This window comes from Hermetia illucens, chromosome 1 (assembly GCF_905115235.1).
Source record: "Hermetia illucens chromosome 1, iHerIll2.2.curated.20191125, whole genome shotgun sequence".
NCBI classification, from domain to species: Eukaryota; Metazoa; Arthropoda; class Insecta; order Diptera; family Stratiomyidae; genus Hermetia; species Hermetia illucens.
The window spans coordinates 191,245,275-191,263,064 of NC_051849.1; the positions used below are offsets into that span (position 1 = coordinate 191,245,275).

The window sequence follows — 17,790 nt, forward strand, 5'->3', positions numbered from 1 at the left end:
TGAATTCCTTTTTTCGATCTCCTACCTTTGACTCCAGCTCCTCTGTCATGCCAATGTTGCTAATTTGCACACCGGAGAGTTTGCTTTTGAAAACTTGACTAAGCCTCTTCCAGTCGATCATACTAGGCTGTCTGAAAGGATTGGAGAGTTCTGCAGCGAAATTTAGACTAAAAAAATATCCAACTGTGATCTGAGAAGAATCTCTGCAGACACTCCTCATATCTCTGCTCTAAAGGTCCCATTGTCGGTTATTAGGATGATATGAATGACTTGCTCCAAACCGTCACAGTTCTCCGAACTTGATAAATGAAAAGCTCGTGCTCCTATCACACACCAATAAGGTTTGTGTTTATAATTAAGTTAAAGAGAGAGTCACCACACTTTTGAGTCCGCCTTTTGTAGTGGCTCCAGGCATCCATTATTTATGCGGAGCTGTCAAGATTGGCAGTTCACCTGGAACACCTTCTCCTTGACCATTACCTCGTAATGAGAAGGAAAGGGCTTTGATAACGCAAGGATTGGCCGTGTTTGTCCTTATCCATATGATTCTTCGGCATTCAAATGCGAGCTACCGGTTTATTCGGAATTTCATCATAGGGGATGACTTTAAGCTGAACGCCCTCCAATGCCTGATGATTTTAAGGACACACGAATCAGGGAAATCACTGGATAATTACTCCCCGCATACTATGGCATGGAACTCACGGACCACTACCTGCAAGAACTCAAAGCAGGGGAATCATCACTTCTGTTCCTCCTTGCGGTCCAGGAGATGCTCAATGACCATCCCCGACAGCTTGGCCTTAACAATCGTGTACCCCTCCGGCGCCGAAATTATTATCGTCAGCGTAACAAGTAAGTAACTCCTGGCCATGTCGCTCAATGGCTGTACTCCTCTCGTTTTGGTACCTGACCCATTTTGAGATCGGTTGCACTTGAATGTGGTGTATTCGTCGCATTTATTTAGTGAAGTATTTCTGATTCTGTTCGTCGAGACTACCAGCCTCCTTATTCTTCACAATCTTGCTCAGAATATATATGACCTCCTGGTACTCGCCAATTCGATGACAAGTTAGAAATTGCTAACCCGTCTGCCGCGTAGATGCTGGCTATGTGACAGCAACACGCACCCCGATGATGCGTCAGTCATTAACATCTAATCGTCATTTATTGCCGGTTTATTTGCTGTTGCTTTTAAATTGGAATCCATGTCTTGATCCCACGATTACTTGAGAAAAATGATCACCCTGGTTAGCCCGGTCACGGGGGTAACAGCCTTATTTTAAGCTGAAGGTGCCCAAGGTATTCAGGATTCACATACTAGAGACCAAGCTTTTGGCTACACAGCTTTCGAGGTACGCTGTTCTACCTTCGCTTAGGTAGGCCCATTATTCGGTTTATCCCTCCGCCAGATCTGCTCTCGTCAGTTGAATGAACTTACCCCCAGCCCAGCCCTGCACATCTTGACCCGTTCGGAGACGGTTTCTAGCGACCACCACGAAAGGATCATTTAAGGACTTCCCGGATTCTGCAACCTTAACCTAAAGTAAAATCAGACCCGGCTGTTCGGAGGTTAGGTATCGTGGGCATACCTTAAAGGTGAATGTACCTAACTTACCCTCGTATACTCAGAAGATCTCAGATGAAGATTACAGGGGCAGTGGTGGAGAGAAAAAAATTATTCTTTGCAAATGATATGCTCCTCGTCAGTCTCAATAATCCGAGCATCTCTCTGCCCTCTGCACTCTCTGCATTATCCACGAGAACATTATAGTTTCCCTGAGTAGCCTTATTATAATTGAAATCGCAGCCATTTACATATAAATCAAAAATATTCCATTATTTAAAGGAACGGCGGAGATGAGGACATGATGGGCATTATGTACACGAAGCTTTGTTCAAATTTGAATTTATATAGGAGTGTTAGTGTCCCCTAATCCAGGCAATATCATTTCAGATTTATCTATAGATAAAAATTGGCGGCTTTTCAAATTGCTCCTTTAACAAATCACGGGGCGAAAAGGATATTTTAACGGTGAAACAAGCACCAGGGAATAAAAGGGGGTCGAAGCGTTTGTATCGAAAAAATAGGGAATAAACGAATGAGTGAGATTGTTCGAAAATCATATAATAAACTGAAGAAACGACAAAAAATAAATAAAAGGAGAATTTGCACAGTAGTAAAACGCCAACAACCCTAATACCTTAAGGGTGTGCAAGTTTGCAATTTGTAACCGCACCGAAAAAAAGACTCCCAAGTTTGGTAGTCATCGTCTTCCACTTCGTTCCTACGCGGTATCGACCTACCCCATTCATGGAACAATCCGGGCTTGCTCGCATCATTGACGCAAGTCCTATAAATATTATATATACAAATGTATATATCACAACCCCGACCACCCGTAACACATCACAAATTTCCGCGTTTCGTCCTATTCCAGCAAACCTTGTTGTGCTCCTTCTTTCTTACAGGATCAAGGCGTACAATCATCCAGACATTCACTACCACAGAACTTTTCTAATATCACTAGGATTTCTCACGCATATACGAACACAGAGAAAAATAGGGGATGAAATTTACTTGGAGTCGCCCCATATTACGTACTCAGCAGCTTGCATTCATTGATTAAAAGAGAGAGAAGCTCTCTCACTTCCCCCTCTTCTTCTCCTTTCTCTTGTTTTGGTAAAGGCCCTCAACTACCCTTCGTAGTAGTCGGGGGGAAAAGCTGTAGCCGATTTTCATTTAAAATCCGACAACTGATGCTAGGAACGGTTAGCGGCATGAAGGGATGATTAACCCATGTGTGTGGGGGAAAACGTCGAGACGACTTTATCGATCGGATATCGTATGGTACTGGGGGCGACGCCCTGACTCTGACCTGTCGTGACCTTTTCAGTTGCACAATTTTGCGTGTGCGTAGATATATATGTGGGTTTATACGTATAGTCTCGTACTTTGAAAAGAGGAGCCTGATGCACGTCAGACGTCATATATAGACTGTTTGTATATAGAAATAACAAATTATCAAGGTTGGAATGCATAGGGGTGGAAATGTTTTTATTTACAAGTTGTCGGCTCTTTATAAACACTTTGCTGTAATGCGTCTTTTGAAAGCATTCCTGTTTCTTATTTGTACAAGTATAGCACTGGCTTTCAAAGGGTGGCAATTTTATGTCCGATAGTGATTAGATATTATGTCCTTGAAGTTGTAGTTTTCGGGAAAAGAATAATATATATTAGGCAGCAGGTACACTTGATCAGAGTACCAATGTTAAGAGGAGTAGACGACCTTACATTGCGTATGCAGGTATTCACCCTCTCAGAAATTGGTAGGGTTCCATTCATCGCAGAATATGCATTCGAAAGCCAAAAAACTGTTTGAAAAAACGGACTATGTAGTGCGTAATACAACCCTTCCCCCCTTTCATATCCTTTCAAAAAACAAGGACTAACGGTTTCGTCCAGGGCATAGGCAACTCTTCAGACGCTGCCGTGAGTTCCGTGGAGCAAATTTCGAACGTTGTTTTTTTGAGTTTGACAAGATGCCCCCTACTAAGCAGACAGCCCGTAAATCAACTCGACACAACCACGAAAACAATTGGCCACCATAGCAGCTCACAAGAGCGCACCAGCAACCGGAGGTGTTAAAAAGCCATATCGTTACCGCCTTGGAACTATCACTCTGCGTGAAATCTGTCGTTACCAAAAGGGCACTGGACTTTTGATCCCCAAATTGGCTAGTTCATGAAATTGTCCATGATTTCAGGACTAATTTGCGATTTCAAAGCTCAGCAGTCAAGGCTCAAGGAATCCAGCGAAACTTACCTCGTCAGTTTGTTCGAAGACACCAACTTATGTGCCATTCACGCTAAACGTGTCACTGTTATGCCGAAGGACATTGAATTGGCCCATTGTATCTATGGTGAACACACCTAAGCGATAGTTCTATAATTTAAAATTCACCTGAGACCTGAGTATTTGCGTAGTGTAGGAAATCACTGGAGGGCGTGAGAAAATCGAGAATCTGAGCCACGATCACCGTCCAAGGACGAGTATTATCGCGGAAAACGTCAAGGGGACTCACAGTGTAATAGAGAAAAATCGACGAATATCCAAATCGTTAAGAGAAGTCAGCATAAGCTATGGAAGTATCCACGATTAGAATTTAAAAAAGTCACCGCGGTTTTGGATACAATCGTCACCTGTGTCGAAACTTAGATACACAGATAAACAGGCCAGTAAGTTAATGGCAACTGCTTTTTTATCGGAAAGGTGTTATTCTTCTCGATTTTCTCTATGAAGTATCACTGCGAAATACTGGACGCCGTGAAATTGGCATTTCAGCGAAAAAGAAAGACAAAATCCACCAGAAGCGTGATTATTCTTCATGACAACGCATAGTCTTACGTAAACAGCGCAACGAAACAAAAATTAAACTCCTTTGACTGCGAACCTTACAACGTCCTCGCTCCAATCCGGTCCTGTTCCCTTACGATTTCTATCTTTTTGGGTCACTAAAAGAGGCGCTTGTCTCGTAAGGGTGCACCCTTTGAAAAATCGTCCATTCGGCTTGCCAGAAAAACCCCGTCTCTTCGGAAGGGAAGTACGCGATTATGGAGAGACGCAGAATCAAGATGGAGGGCAAGGGTAAACTCTTCACGATCGGGGTAGATGACCGATTCCTGGAGGCAATCAAACGTCGGATTTACCATATGAACTATCGATTTGGCAACATACCCGTGCATGTGCACAGGGAAAAGCCGGGGAAGGACACTTCGGGGGAGACACCGAGTGAAAAGCATAGCGTAGTAGATCTGTCGCCCAGTAGAGAGCAGAAGCTGGACGACCTAGACCTAGGACTTGTAGGGCTCAGGGTGGACAGCGACGCACAGGACAGCACCATGTCGGAGGAGGAGGGCGATGCTCCGACAATGGAGAAGAGCAACAAAGAATAACAGAGCCAATGACCAGTACTAAGATAGCCCAGATAAACCTCCATCATGCGAAAGCTGCATCTGCAGTAATTGCAAGAGCAAGTTCCAAGGAGAACATTGGCATAGCGCACGCTCAGGAGCCCTGTGTGTACCGGGGGAAAATTTGTGGTCTGCAAGTAGGAAGAAATGGGGTTGCAGCCCGAAGACACTACTTGACTAAGGCCAATGATTAACTATGGGGCGGTAATCTGGGCAAAAAGAACTGAACTCAACACACAAGCAATGAAGACATGCCCAACGGCATCCCTAATGGTCCTTCTGGGATTAACCCCTCTCTATCTGCATATACAGATGCAGGCAAGGAAGGATGGTCGGAAGTATCAGTGAGGTGGAGAGCTGCTTAAACCGAAGGAAGATTAATATTCCTTCAAGGCAGTATCCCGAATTACTGATACCAAGGGATAACATGATGAGGTTTCACTTTAATAAGAAGTTGGAAATACTTTGGAGTAACAAGGTAAACTAGGAGAGCGTGGCTGGGGCATACGGCCAGCAACTGATGGCTTGGTACACTGATGGATCCCTCACAGAGAGAGCAGGTGCCGGTGTTCTTGGTCCAAGGAAAATGTACTTGCAGCCAATGGGTAGGTACAGTAACATATTCCAGGCGGAAATATACGCCACAGACAGATGTGCCTCCTTTAATCTCCAAATGAACTGCAGGGGGCAGAACATTGCTATTCTCACCGACAGCTAAGCAGCGATCAAGGCACACTTCTCTTCCCTGGAATTTCAACTGCAGGCAATTTCACTTTTTTATTTTTATTTTTATTTTCATTTACTTTTTTTACATTTTATCATTATTATTTCCTTATATTCGGCGGGAGTTACTCAGTTTTTTTTACATTGGCTCCCTCCAATCTCTGATCGATTGTTGCGTCGGCGGACATAAATTCTTGGGACAAAGCCGTTTTCCGCACAGGAGATATACGTGTACTCCGTGGTCGCTTAAGTCTCCCGAGACACAACTCGCAAAGCGGAGGAACTTAAGCCCATTTTTGACGACACTAACCGACACGGTCATAAAGCTAGTCGTGACGGTTGGTACTTTACGTTCGGGAGGTAGATCTCGATCGCAACCACGGTGGGGGTCTGCTTCCCGAAAAGGGCATTCGGGTAGTCGCACACGGGGACTCTCATCGCCCTCAACGATTTGTTGACACCATTGGAAATACGGAGCTCAAGCGACTAAATGTACCACCGAATGCACGTTTAGCGAACAAAAAACTAGGCTCGCTGGATGCCTCGACGATACCACGTCTCCTTACGACCCCTGGTTGTCACGGGCGCGGTGTCGATTCTCCCTGTACCCGGTCCGAACACCCTAATTCCGAAAAATCTACAACTGCCGGCCGCGAACTCTTCTCCCATCGGTTCTATGGCCATAAGCAGGTGGACGTGAGTCGCGGACTGCGCCGAACATTTTCGTGGCGAATTAGGCGCCGCCTATGGCCAGTGTCACTATGGGCTGCCGGTGGACTTGCAGAACAATGGTTTGATAGACCCCGCAACCTCATTACAGACGTCAGGGAAAATATCTACCTGCCAAGATGACACCCTTTCCATAATTTTCTAGGATGTTGCCGACCACCGCATTCGCGCCCTCCTCAGAAAGTACTGCAACATTAACACGGAAAGTAGTTTCTCCAAACCAGTTAACCACGATGTGCCGCACCACATCAACACTACCGCCTCTCCCATCTTCTCAAAAGTGCGTCCACTTTCACCCCAGAACCTTGCTGTTGCGAAGAATGAGTTTGAAGACTTGATGAAGCAGGGTATCTGCAGACCATCCAATAGCCGTTGGACCTTTCCATTTCATTTGGCTCCTAACCCAAACGACGAATGGCGGCCATGTGGAAATTATAGTCGTCTGAATTCTCAGACAGCTCCAGACCGATATACCATTCATGATTTTACGCAATCGCTTACGAACTGTGTGTTTTTACGACTTTGGATCTAGCCAATGCGAACCACCACTGTCCCTGTCACTCCCGAAGACATTCCAAAACCGGGTATCTGCACACCTTTCGGACTCTTTAAGTTCACTAGGATGACTTTCGGCTTGCGTAACGCTGGGCAGACTTTTTAGAGGTTTATCCACTCTTTCTTACGAAACTTTTGTTTCATCTACACGGATATGTTTTGGTTGCTTCCTCTTCAGAATCTGAGCACTTGGAACATCTCGAGTGCATTTTTCTCCTTGAGACCGGACTTGTCCTAAATGTTGAAAAATTATGGGAAATTTCCTGATAACCCTTGACGGTATCCAACCTGACGCAAACAAGGTTGAGGCGATAAAGAGCTTTCCTCTACCAACCACGGTAAAGGATCTGTGAAGATTCTTGGGAATGTTATCGTTGTTTCTTGCCCAAGGCCACTTATTACCAAGCGTTCCTGAACGTCTACTTTTCTGGGCCCAAAACTAAAGACATCCGCGAGGTTGCGCGGTCTGCTGTGTTTGAGTTGGTCGAACAACAGCTTGTTGATCCAACACTGCTGGCATTTCCTCAGCCGGACGCACCCCTAGCTGTGTTCGTCGATGCCTGAGATACAGCGGTAAGGGCCGCCGGGTGAGTCAAATCTGAGCATCTTTTCAAAACAGCTCAACCCATCCCAACGCAACGGCAGCGCCTACAATAGTAAGCTACTCGCCGCATTCCTTGCTATAAAATACTTCCGTTTCTCCCTTGAGGGCAGACCGTTCACCGTGTTCACGAATCACAAACCCTTTACTTTCGCGTTTAGACAAAAGCCCGACAAAGCGTCCCCTCGCCAATTTCGGCACTTAGTTATATCAGCCAGTTTGCTTCTAATATCCAACACGTTTCTGGAAAAGACAATGTTTATCTGAGTGTCATTCCGCGGTATTTCTAGCGATTAAACTACTTAAAATAATAAAAGCTTGTTTTTCCTATTAACTAGTGTTTATTTTTATTAGTTTAAGGGAAAAACAAGTTTTTTTATTATTTGAAATAAGTCAATGTTTTTGCAAACACTTTGTCTCGAATCTCGAAGGTCACAGTCCTCGCCGCGGTCGATTATACGGCAGTCGCCGAGACACAAAAAGATGACACAGAGTTTCAGAGCATGGAGGCTAGCTCCAAATACAAATTAAAGGAGTTTCCTATTTTCGGCTCTAATTCTTATTTAACCTGCGAGACCTCAGATCAAGGCCATTAATTCGGGCCGATTTTCGCAGGGAAGTATTTAGAGCAATAAATGATCTTGCGCATCTCAGCATCAGGACGATGAACCGGTTAGTCACTAATAAATACTTCTGGCCGTCCATGAACAAGGACGTAAACCCTTGGGTCAGGCAGTGCATCGCGTTACAGAAGTGCAAAATCAACATATACGTTCGAAAGGAAGTAGGTGTATTCCCTCGGTCAACCAAGCGCTTCCACACCATCCATCGCGACATCATCGACCCTCGCACGGATTCAAGTATTGCCTCACAATCATCGACAAGTTTACGCGTTGGCCTGACATTATGGTACAATCATGTACCTAGGCCCTCTGTCGAGAGTGGATTCCGCGCTCTGGTGTTCCAGCCATTATTATCACGGACCAGGGAATGCAATTAATTCGAATCTACTCTTTTCGCGGAGTTAGGAAAGCGACAATCCGTCGTGGTCGCGGTCCTTGTCTTTCTTCCTCGTCAGCCTCCGTATAGCCCAACGAGAGAAGTTCACGGCTAGCCCCGCGGAGATGGTGTACGGCGAGAATCTGCCTCCCCGCGACCCTGTGCTGGACATCAGAGCAGGGTTAGGCGACTCTAGAATGCTGGGTCAGGGACGCGGTTTCGCAGCTGCGACTGACTAAACCCTCCCCGACACGCCACAACGGAAGTCAACAACCCAGGGACCTCGGTACGGGTTCACAGGTCCTCATTCGGGTGGACACTGCTTGTAAGCCACTGCAACCATCATACAAGGGCCCGTAGGTGTCCTTGGCTGAAGGCTTTCGACGAGCTGGTGGCCACTTCGAAAAAACGCCCGCAAAGCATCAGATTCGCCTGGTTACCCCATTGTCGGGATCGCGCAGACAGTTTGCTTCGCTGAACCCGCGTGGTTTCAACTGAGGGCGGAGTGATGTGGCGGCACATCGGAGACGCAAATCTGAACGCCATCGCGAGTTCGTCTCTGCCGCGGTATTCAACGGCCATGGAAATAGCTGACGGCCAAACAACTGCATTGCTGGCTATACTATTCAATGAAGTCTGAAGTCTAATCCTAAGTGGTGCTGAACGATTCCGAGTCCGATCTTGAATCTTTCATTCGATAATGCATAATTTAAAGAATTTCTTGTGGTTCCTGAAACGTTGTTATCCAATTATTCCTCTGATTAAATACCCTTGCTCTGGATAATATTGCTAACTGCAAATCAAAGATAAAGTTCCACACTGCACCAAATAATCGAGTGCATTTGCAACTGAGCAATGCCATTATAATTTTATAGAAATGCATAGACCGTGCGTCAAGCCTGCCTAATCATTTCGCATTCATGTTTTCCAACTAATTTTCTCCGGAATATTTCTATGCAGTCATAAAATTAGGATAGCAACAAAACTCTTGGCGCCAACCTGGTGACCGACCAACAAACAAGCAAACAACCATGTAATTTGCAACCATTCCAATTGCATTACGAATGCAAATGGTCATCGTCATATTTCCTATGACAACAACATACGCGAATGCATTTCACTCGATACAAACATATATGACTAATTGGATAATTTTAGAGTGGCAGCTTGAGGATCTTGAACTTTCTTTCTTTCCCTTCTTATTATTTTTCATAATATTCTTTCCTTTTTTTGAGTCATGCGCTCATTTTTCACTTGGATTACAGGAAGTGTGATTCATGAGGTAGCCTCTCATTTGGAGCGCACCATGTAAATTATCTCTTGGACTGAGGTGTATTATTAGGGGTTGATTGCATCATTATCGATAATTATTGATTTTCAGGAATATACAATGACTAACGAGAGTGGCTGCTTCACCTTTCCGGTATTCATAAGAATTCAAAATTGTCGGAAAGTTTTTTTAGACCTAAATTTATGATTGTTTGCCTAAAGTTTCAGCATCTATTTGAACCCCATTGTGAGTAATCTGTACATTCACTACAAGCAAAGATACATCTGTTAACTCCGCATTATTCAAAACCACTTAAATCTGAATCAGAATTCAAATGTGCATATGCTTCTTCAGTCACCGATTAAGAATGATACTGTATTTACTGCAATTCCTAGGTGCACCTAACAAAGACCATTTCTTCCATTTTTGCACTGAGTGCACAAGGTCATTGCAAAAGTACTCCAATTGTATAATCCTCTAATTGCATCACAAAATAACTTTCAAATTGATTTTTCGTCCTCATTAATTTGAAAAGCTCCTTTACAATGCAATTTCATGAGACTTCCCTCGACGGCACTATACACTACAAACTTAACACTCCTGCAACCAATCAATCCTCTTTTACAAATTGCATAGTAAAAGTTTTACAACCAAGTCGTTGAACCAACACGACCCCCTCCTGCCGCCTCGTCTAGGATTAGAGGCTTGAAGTTGCATGGAAAAATCCTAGCCCTCAACCAAAACTCCCATATCGAACTCAGTTTAATGTTGCGTCAACAGACTTACCTCCACCCAGACATAGTAAGAAAGCCATAAGAAGAAAGCCTCCTGAATCAGGATTCTATAATTCGTCCCTGGATGAAGTTTCGGACCAAGGAAGGAATTTGATCAACATAATTCGAGACTGCGAGAAAATTGCACTAGATTGCTGCAATCGGATCGAATTGCGTTTGTTTTACTATCCGCGGAACAGCTCTCAGACTCCTCTTCAGGGATGATAGCTGCAAGACTTTGGATACCTTTAAGATGGGATCAAGCACGAAATTCAAAAATAGGAATGAGAATATTGTTGAAATTTTGCAGCCAAATTGAGTTCATTGGCCCTAAGCATGCGGCCAAGAATAAGGTTTATCCCAATTGACTTGCAACAAGATGCATGTCAGGGCTTTCCTCGAATCGCGTAGTTGGACTCAATTCAAAACTAAGATATATCTCGCTCTTGAAACAATAATTTTAATGCTTCTAGTGAAGTAAGTAATTTCAGTCCTGGTCCCGATGGCGAATTAGAGTTGTCGAAAGTGTTTTACCTTTCAAACTGATGGTCTTGAACTTGACCAGGAAGTAAAACATGTTTAGGACGTATTGATCGCACCAGTCTTCTTAGTAATGAAATTTCTTGTCATTGTTTAGACTATGGTTTCATCCCTCCTCCTGGGCTATTCTGTTCCTGTGGGTGCGGATTCAGGACTCCCAGCATGCTCAACAAAAAATTCACTTCAGTTTCGGTGAACTTACAAGGGATTTCACTTGAATATAATTCGCAATCAAGTCATGCTTGCGATAACATATAAATGGAACCATTACCACCTGTCGATACATTTTCCTCCAGGCACACCCTCCACTTCCGTGAAACACGTTTCGACAACGAGGTAAACGGAAAAATTCCTTCTCCCAAGCTCTCGCCGACCCAAGCCAATGCGATAATATCCTTCCCATCCACTTTGGCAGTCCAGAATCCTTCAGGAAATCCATCGCCGCTTCCAAAAACAAAAAAATCGGTAGGACCTGACAAAATCCCCTCCATCGTTCTCACTCCTCGGCCTCAACCGGAACGCGCCGACCATAGCCTGTTTCCTGGGCTTTCGACTCCGGATGGCAATACGAACTCATTTATAAGCTTTCCGAAGCCCGCCTGAATTCCTATTTGGACGAGCTCTACCGGTACTTCGCCCGCTGGAAACAATCCCTAAATCCGCAGAAATGCGAGAGTATCGTATTCTGTGGTAGCGCAAAAATGACGCCAAAATTAAGGAGCGACATATCCACCCTATCCTTGAAAATTCACAATGCCGCAATCCCAACCGTAAAGCACCTTGGGGTGACAATGAACTCCCGTTTATCCCACCTCCCACATATCACGAAGGCACTGAGTCGTGTAACTGGTGCCTTCAAAACAATTTACCCAATCCTGGAATACAGCAGCTCAACACCTTCGAAAGTCAAGCTGTTTTGCTACAAGCAGCTTATCCGTCCCCTCCTCATTTTTGGCTTCATCTTCTGGTCCGACAGTTCCTACCCCCCCCCCCCCCCCCCCCAATCGAACGATTCCGTCTCAAAGAACGCAGAATACTACGCCACTGGTGCAACATGTAAAAAAACCAGATCCTCTACGACTCCTGTTAAACGCCCCGCATCGACACCATCCTAGCCTGTCATGCCCTCAAATTCCTCAACAAATGTCTATCCCCTCCCATACAGATTGAGATCGTCGGAGAGAATCTTCTACGAACTTATCTGTTCCCTCTAATCTAATATTGTGGAATAACCTTTCGTATTGTAGTTACCTTACCATAATGGTGATTGCCATGCAATTGAATCTGTTCAGAAAAGTTTTACTAGATCTCTAAACTTTAAAAACCACCTAATCTGTCCTCTCTACAATCTCAAGATCCTTGACTGTTACATTTATCTTTTCCAAGCTTTTCACCGACTTAATGGATAGCGTTGTAACTTTCGAAACATAATGCCATCATACAAAATATGTCTTCACAGCTTCAATGCTTGATCCTCTGGCTTAATCTCTAGTCATTCGCAAAAATAAAGTCATTGACGGGATGTAATTTTCTTTCATATCCTATAATCAAAAAGTACTGGAAATTTATAAATATTAGTTAGCTTAGTTTACTGAGGGAGCTGCAGTTCCGAACAGTCAGGCCATTGTTAGGCCCATTGTATTATCCCCGCAAATGGCTTCCCAGGCGCAGGCTTTAGCGAATCTGAGAACATTCTCCAGAGGCAGAGAGTGTGCAGATCCCTCATTGCAGATAGTCTTATCAAACTAATTCGTCTGAGGAGGCCGAGCAGCTGCGTAATTTAAAGAGCAGTGTTAAAAGGCCTACTAGAGTTTTCACTTCCCACTTCTTAAGGGACAACAAAAATGCCGCTCTGGCGACCCCAGGTTCGTTCGAAAGGCTTGATATGTCGTTGCTGTTTAGTGGTGATAACGCCGCCCGACTGTCGTAACAGGTTCGAATGGTGCGAACCCTCCATTTTTGTCGCAGGCATTTTTCTGCTGCCAATGAAATGGCATATATCTCCGCCTGGAATATGGTCGTCATTTTTCCGAGGGGTCGGGCCGGTTCTATAATCGGATTCCGCGAGAACACCTCTGCGCCCGATCCGCCCTCCATGACTGACCCGCCGGTGAAGATTATTACTTTTGTAATCTGAGAAGACTCATTGCCATTTATCGACCATTCTTCTCTTTTAGTGATTACGACAGTGAATGTCTTTTCAAAGCCGAATCTGGAATCATATGATCGGTCGGCATCAAAGACTTCTGGCCGATCTGTTTGAGTAGATTTAAAGTGTGGATTTACAATTTGTTTGAGTAGATTTACAGTTTGGTTGAGCAGATTTACAGTTTGTTTGAGTAGATTTAAAGTTTGTTTGAGTAGATTTAAAGTTTGTTTGAGTAGCTTTACAGTTTGTTTGGGTAGATTTATAGTTTGTTTGAGTAGATTTACAGTTCGTTTGAGTAGATTTGTAGTTTGTTTGAGTAGATTTAAAGTTTGTTTGAGTAGATTTTTTAAAGTTTATGAGTAGATACACAGTTTGGTTGAGTAGATTATAGTTTGAGTAGATTACAGTTTGTTTGAGTAGATTTGGTTGAGTAGATTACAGTTTGTTTGAGTAGATTTAAAGTTTGTTTGAGTAGATTTATAGTTTGTTTGAGTAGATTTTTTAAAGTTTGTTTGAGTAGATTACAGATTTAAAGTTTGTTTGAGTAGATTAGAAAGTTTGTTTGAGTAGATTTACAGTTTGTTTGAGTAGAATACATGTTGGTTTGAGTAGATTTAAGTTTGTTTGAGTAGATTTGAGTAGATTTTTTAAAGTTTGTTTGAGTAGATTACAGTTTGTTTGAGTAGATTTAAAGTTTGTTTGAGTAGATTAGAAAGTTTGTTTGAGTAGAATACATGTTGGTTTGAGTAGTTAAAGTTTGTTTGAGTAGATTTACAGTTTGTTTGAGTAGATTAAAAGTTTGTTTGAGTAGATTTATAGTTTGTTTGAGTAGATTACAGTTTGTTTGAGTAGATAAAGTTTGTTTGAGTAGATTTACAGTTTGTTTGAGTGGATTACAGGTTGTTTGAGTAGATTACAATTTGTTTGAGTAGATTTACAGTTTGTTTGAGTAGATTACAGTTTGTTTGAGTAGATTTACAGTTTATTTTCGCTGATTACACTTTGTTTGAGTAGATTTACAGTAGTGCCCTTCTGCTTGAACTGCTGACACCGCGCCATATCTCGCGTTCCTGATGTCGTACCATCAAAATTCTTGCATTTCCTGAATCTGGGACGGCTCCTCGACAGAACGAGGTGTCGCCCATGGGAATCCGACGATTTTGCATTTTTGCCCATTTTTCAAAATTCTTATGACCCGGGGTTCGTGGAAATTTTTAATTTTCCCCGATCTCGGTCAGCCATTCCGGCGTCGATTTTCCGCTATATCTTGCGTTCCTGATGTCATAGCATCAAAATTCTTGCATTTCCTGAATCTGGGACGGCTCCTCGACAGAACGAGGTGTCGCCCATGGAAATCCGACGATTTGGCATTTTGCCCCTTTTTACAACCCGGGGGTCGTGGAAATTTTTAATTTTCCCCGATCCCGGTTAGCCATTCCGGCGTCGATTTTCCACTATATCTTGCGTTCCTGATGTCATAGCATCAAAATTCTTGCATTTCCTGAATCTGGGACGGCTCCTCGGCAGAACGAGGTGTCGCCCATGGAAATACGACGATTTTGCATTTTTATCCCTTTTTACAACCCGGGGGTCGTGTAAATTTTCAATTTTCCTCGATTTTGGTCAGCCATTCTGGCCGTCGATTTTCCGCCATATCTTGCGTTCCTGATGTCGTACCATCAAAATTCTTGCATTTCCTAAATCTGGGACGGCTCCTTGACAGAACGAGGTGTCGCCCATAGAAATCCGACGATTTTGAATTTTTGCCTGTTTTTACGACCCGGGGGTCATGGAAATTTTCAATTTTCCGCGATTTTAGTCAGTCTTTTTGGCCGTCGATTTTCCGCCATATCTCGCTTTCCTGATGTCATAGCATCAAAATTCTTGCATTCCGGGAATCTGGGACGGCTCCTCGACAGAACGAGGTGTCGCTCATGGGAATCCGACGATTTTGCAATTTTGCCCATTTTTCAAAATTCTTACGACCCGGGGGTCGTGGAAATTTTTAATTTTCCCCGATCTCGGTCAGCCATTCCGGCGTCAATTTTCCGCTATATCTTGCGTTCCTGATGTCATAGCATTAAAATTCTTGGATTTCCTGAATCTGGGGCGGCTCCTTGACATAACGAGGTATCTCCCATGAGAATCCGACGATTTTGCATATTTGCCCGTTTTTACGACCCGGGGGTTTTGGAAGTTTTTAATTTTCCACGATTTCGGTCACCCAATCTGGCTGTCGATTTTCCGCCATATCTCGCTTTCCTGATGTCATAGCATCAAAATTCTTGCATTCCGGGAATCTGGTACGGCTCCTCGACAGAACGAGCTATCGCCCATGGGAATCCGACGATTTTGCATTGTTGCCCGTTTTTCAAAATTCTTACGACCCGGGGGTCGTGAAGATTTTCAATTTTCCTCGAATTTAGTCAGCCATTCTGGCCGTCGATTTTCCGCTATATCTCGCGTTCCTGATATAGTTGCATCAAAATTCTTGCATTTCCTGAATCTGGGGCGGCTTTCCGACAGGACGAGGTATCGTCCATGGAGATCCGACGACTTTGCATTTTTGCCCGTTTTTGGAAATTTTTACGACCCGGGGGTCGTGGAAATTTTCAATTTGCCTCGATTTTGGTCAGCCATTCTGGTCGTCGATTTTCCGGCGATCGATTTGTCGGCCCCGAGATTAGATTTTGGATGCTGCCTGGGAAGAGCACGTAAACAAATAGTTTGCCATTTCTTCATCGCTTTCTGTGTACCTCGCGTTCTGTAAACGTAAATAACCCAACTTCCGGCTAAGTTCTTTAACAAGAATCCGTTTCAACTTTAAGGTTGCCTCAAGAGAGTTAGTATCTTCGCAAAAGCGTCTCCACGATGATCGTTTAGCCGATTTTATGATTTTCGATTTTCTTTAGAAACTTCTGTGGCTCTTTATAGCAATTCCAGCGAGCGGTTGAACCACACTTCAGAGAACGATTGAGAAGCATCCTTGTTGTTCTCCTCTGTTTAGCCAAATCCGAGTTCCACCATGGTGTTTTACCCTTCTTTAGCATCTTGAGTGGACAGCTTTCTTCGAAAGCTTCTCTCATGCTTGTTGTGATCATTTGGATTATCTTCTCAATGAATTTGATGCGGGCGCTCAGTTCTATTTTATACGTCGCCCAATCTGTCTTCCGTGGATTCCGACATGGAATGGTCGGAGGTGGATCCATGCCCATTACGAAATCAATGCGCCTGTGATTAAGGATCTGCAGATCGGTCCTTACTGGATACTCCAGTAGTCTCGATCCTCTTGTATTGATGTTGGAACTTCCCCAGCATATGTGGTGAACTTTAACTTTAACTTTTTGGCATATTGGACAGCTGTGATGAATGTTACACTGGGAACATCTTCTGCGTCATAGGGGAAATATGCAAAGCACCATAGTATAGTATTATAAATAAACCAAAAACAAATATTGTATCTCCTTCGAAATAACAGCCCACTCGTGGTAGGCCGCCTAAAGGATCCCTTTTATTTCTCGGATTCAGCTCTTCGGAGCGACGCTCGGACGATTGTTGACAGCACGGAATTGTGCTTGTGGTTCCATATGCAATGCCAAATTTTCGCGGCAAAGTGTTTCTTACAGCCAGATCAGCCAATGATGACATTAAATTTTTTTACTGACTTATAGTTTGACCAGAGGAATTATACGCGATAGTCCGGTTAGAATGCCCGGAGGAAAAGCAGAAGCAATTCTCTCTGTAAGAAGAAATACGCACCACAGATTTGGCACTCAAATCGTTACCTCAAAGCTTGGCGCAAACTACTTGTGACTGACAACAGGTTTTAAGCAGCGGGTGCAGCATGGTTGCGACAGAACATCCATTGCAAATATGACTCTGGCATGGATGATGCCGAATATAGGAGAATTATGGTATATTCGTAGGATATAGTGGTAACCTCCATCTTAATTTATGACGCTCTAGTTTGGGAAGCGGTACTTTATGTTGTCGCAATTAAAACGAATAGCGAAATTTTGGAAGCCGTGTGCGTTGAACTTCTACCCTACAAAAAACCTCCAAATAAACCCCCTCCCCTGAAGGCGCCTTCAACTGAGTCCCATTAGCTCTGTTATCATTATCATCATCAATGGCGCAACAACCGGTATCCGGTCGTGCCTTAGAAAGGAACTCAAGACATCCCGGTTTTGCATCGGGGTCCACGAATTCGATATCGATAAAAGCTGTTTGATGTTCTGGCCTACACGATCGCCTCATCTGGGTCGGGGTCTGCCACGTGACATAACATCGATTATAGGTTGCGACTAAGCCCACATATTGCGGGTAAGAGGGAGGCGACCTACAAAATCTCTGAAACACAAACATAAACTCCGGAGCCAAACAAAAAATTAAGGTTTTTTTACGGGGCAACTGGATGATAATACCAAGACTGAATATGATCTAGAGGCAGTACCTTTTTGCAGAATTATCAGTTTAT

At 43.8% G+C, this 17,790-nt stretch overlaps 1 protein-coding gene and 1 pseudogene across 1 annotated transcript in view; one reads left to right on the plus strand and one right to left on the minus strand.

Moving 5' to 3' along the window:
- Window positions 1–17,790, minus strand: part of LOC119650180 (histone acetyltransferase KAT7) — a 192,875-nt gene that overhangs the window by 55,919 nt on the left and 119,166 nt on the right. The gene's annotated exons all lie outside the window — the stretch shown is intronic.
- On the plus strand, window positions 3,544–3,937 carry LOC119650205 (annotated as a pseudogene).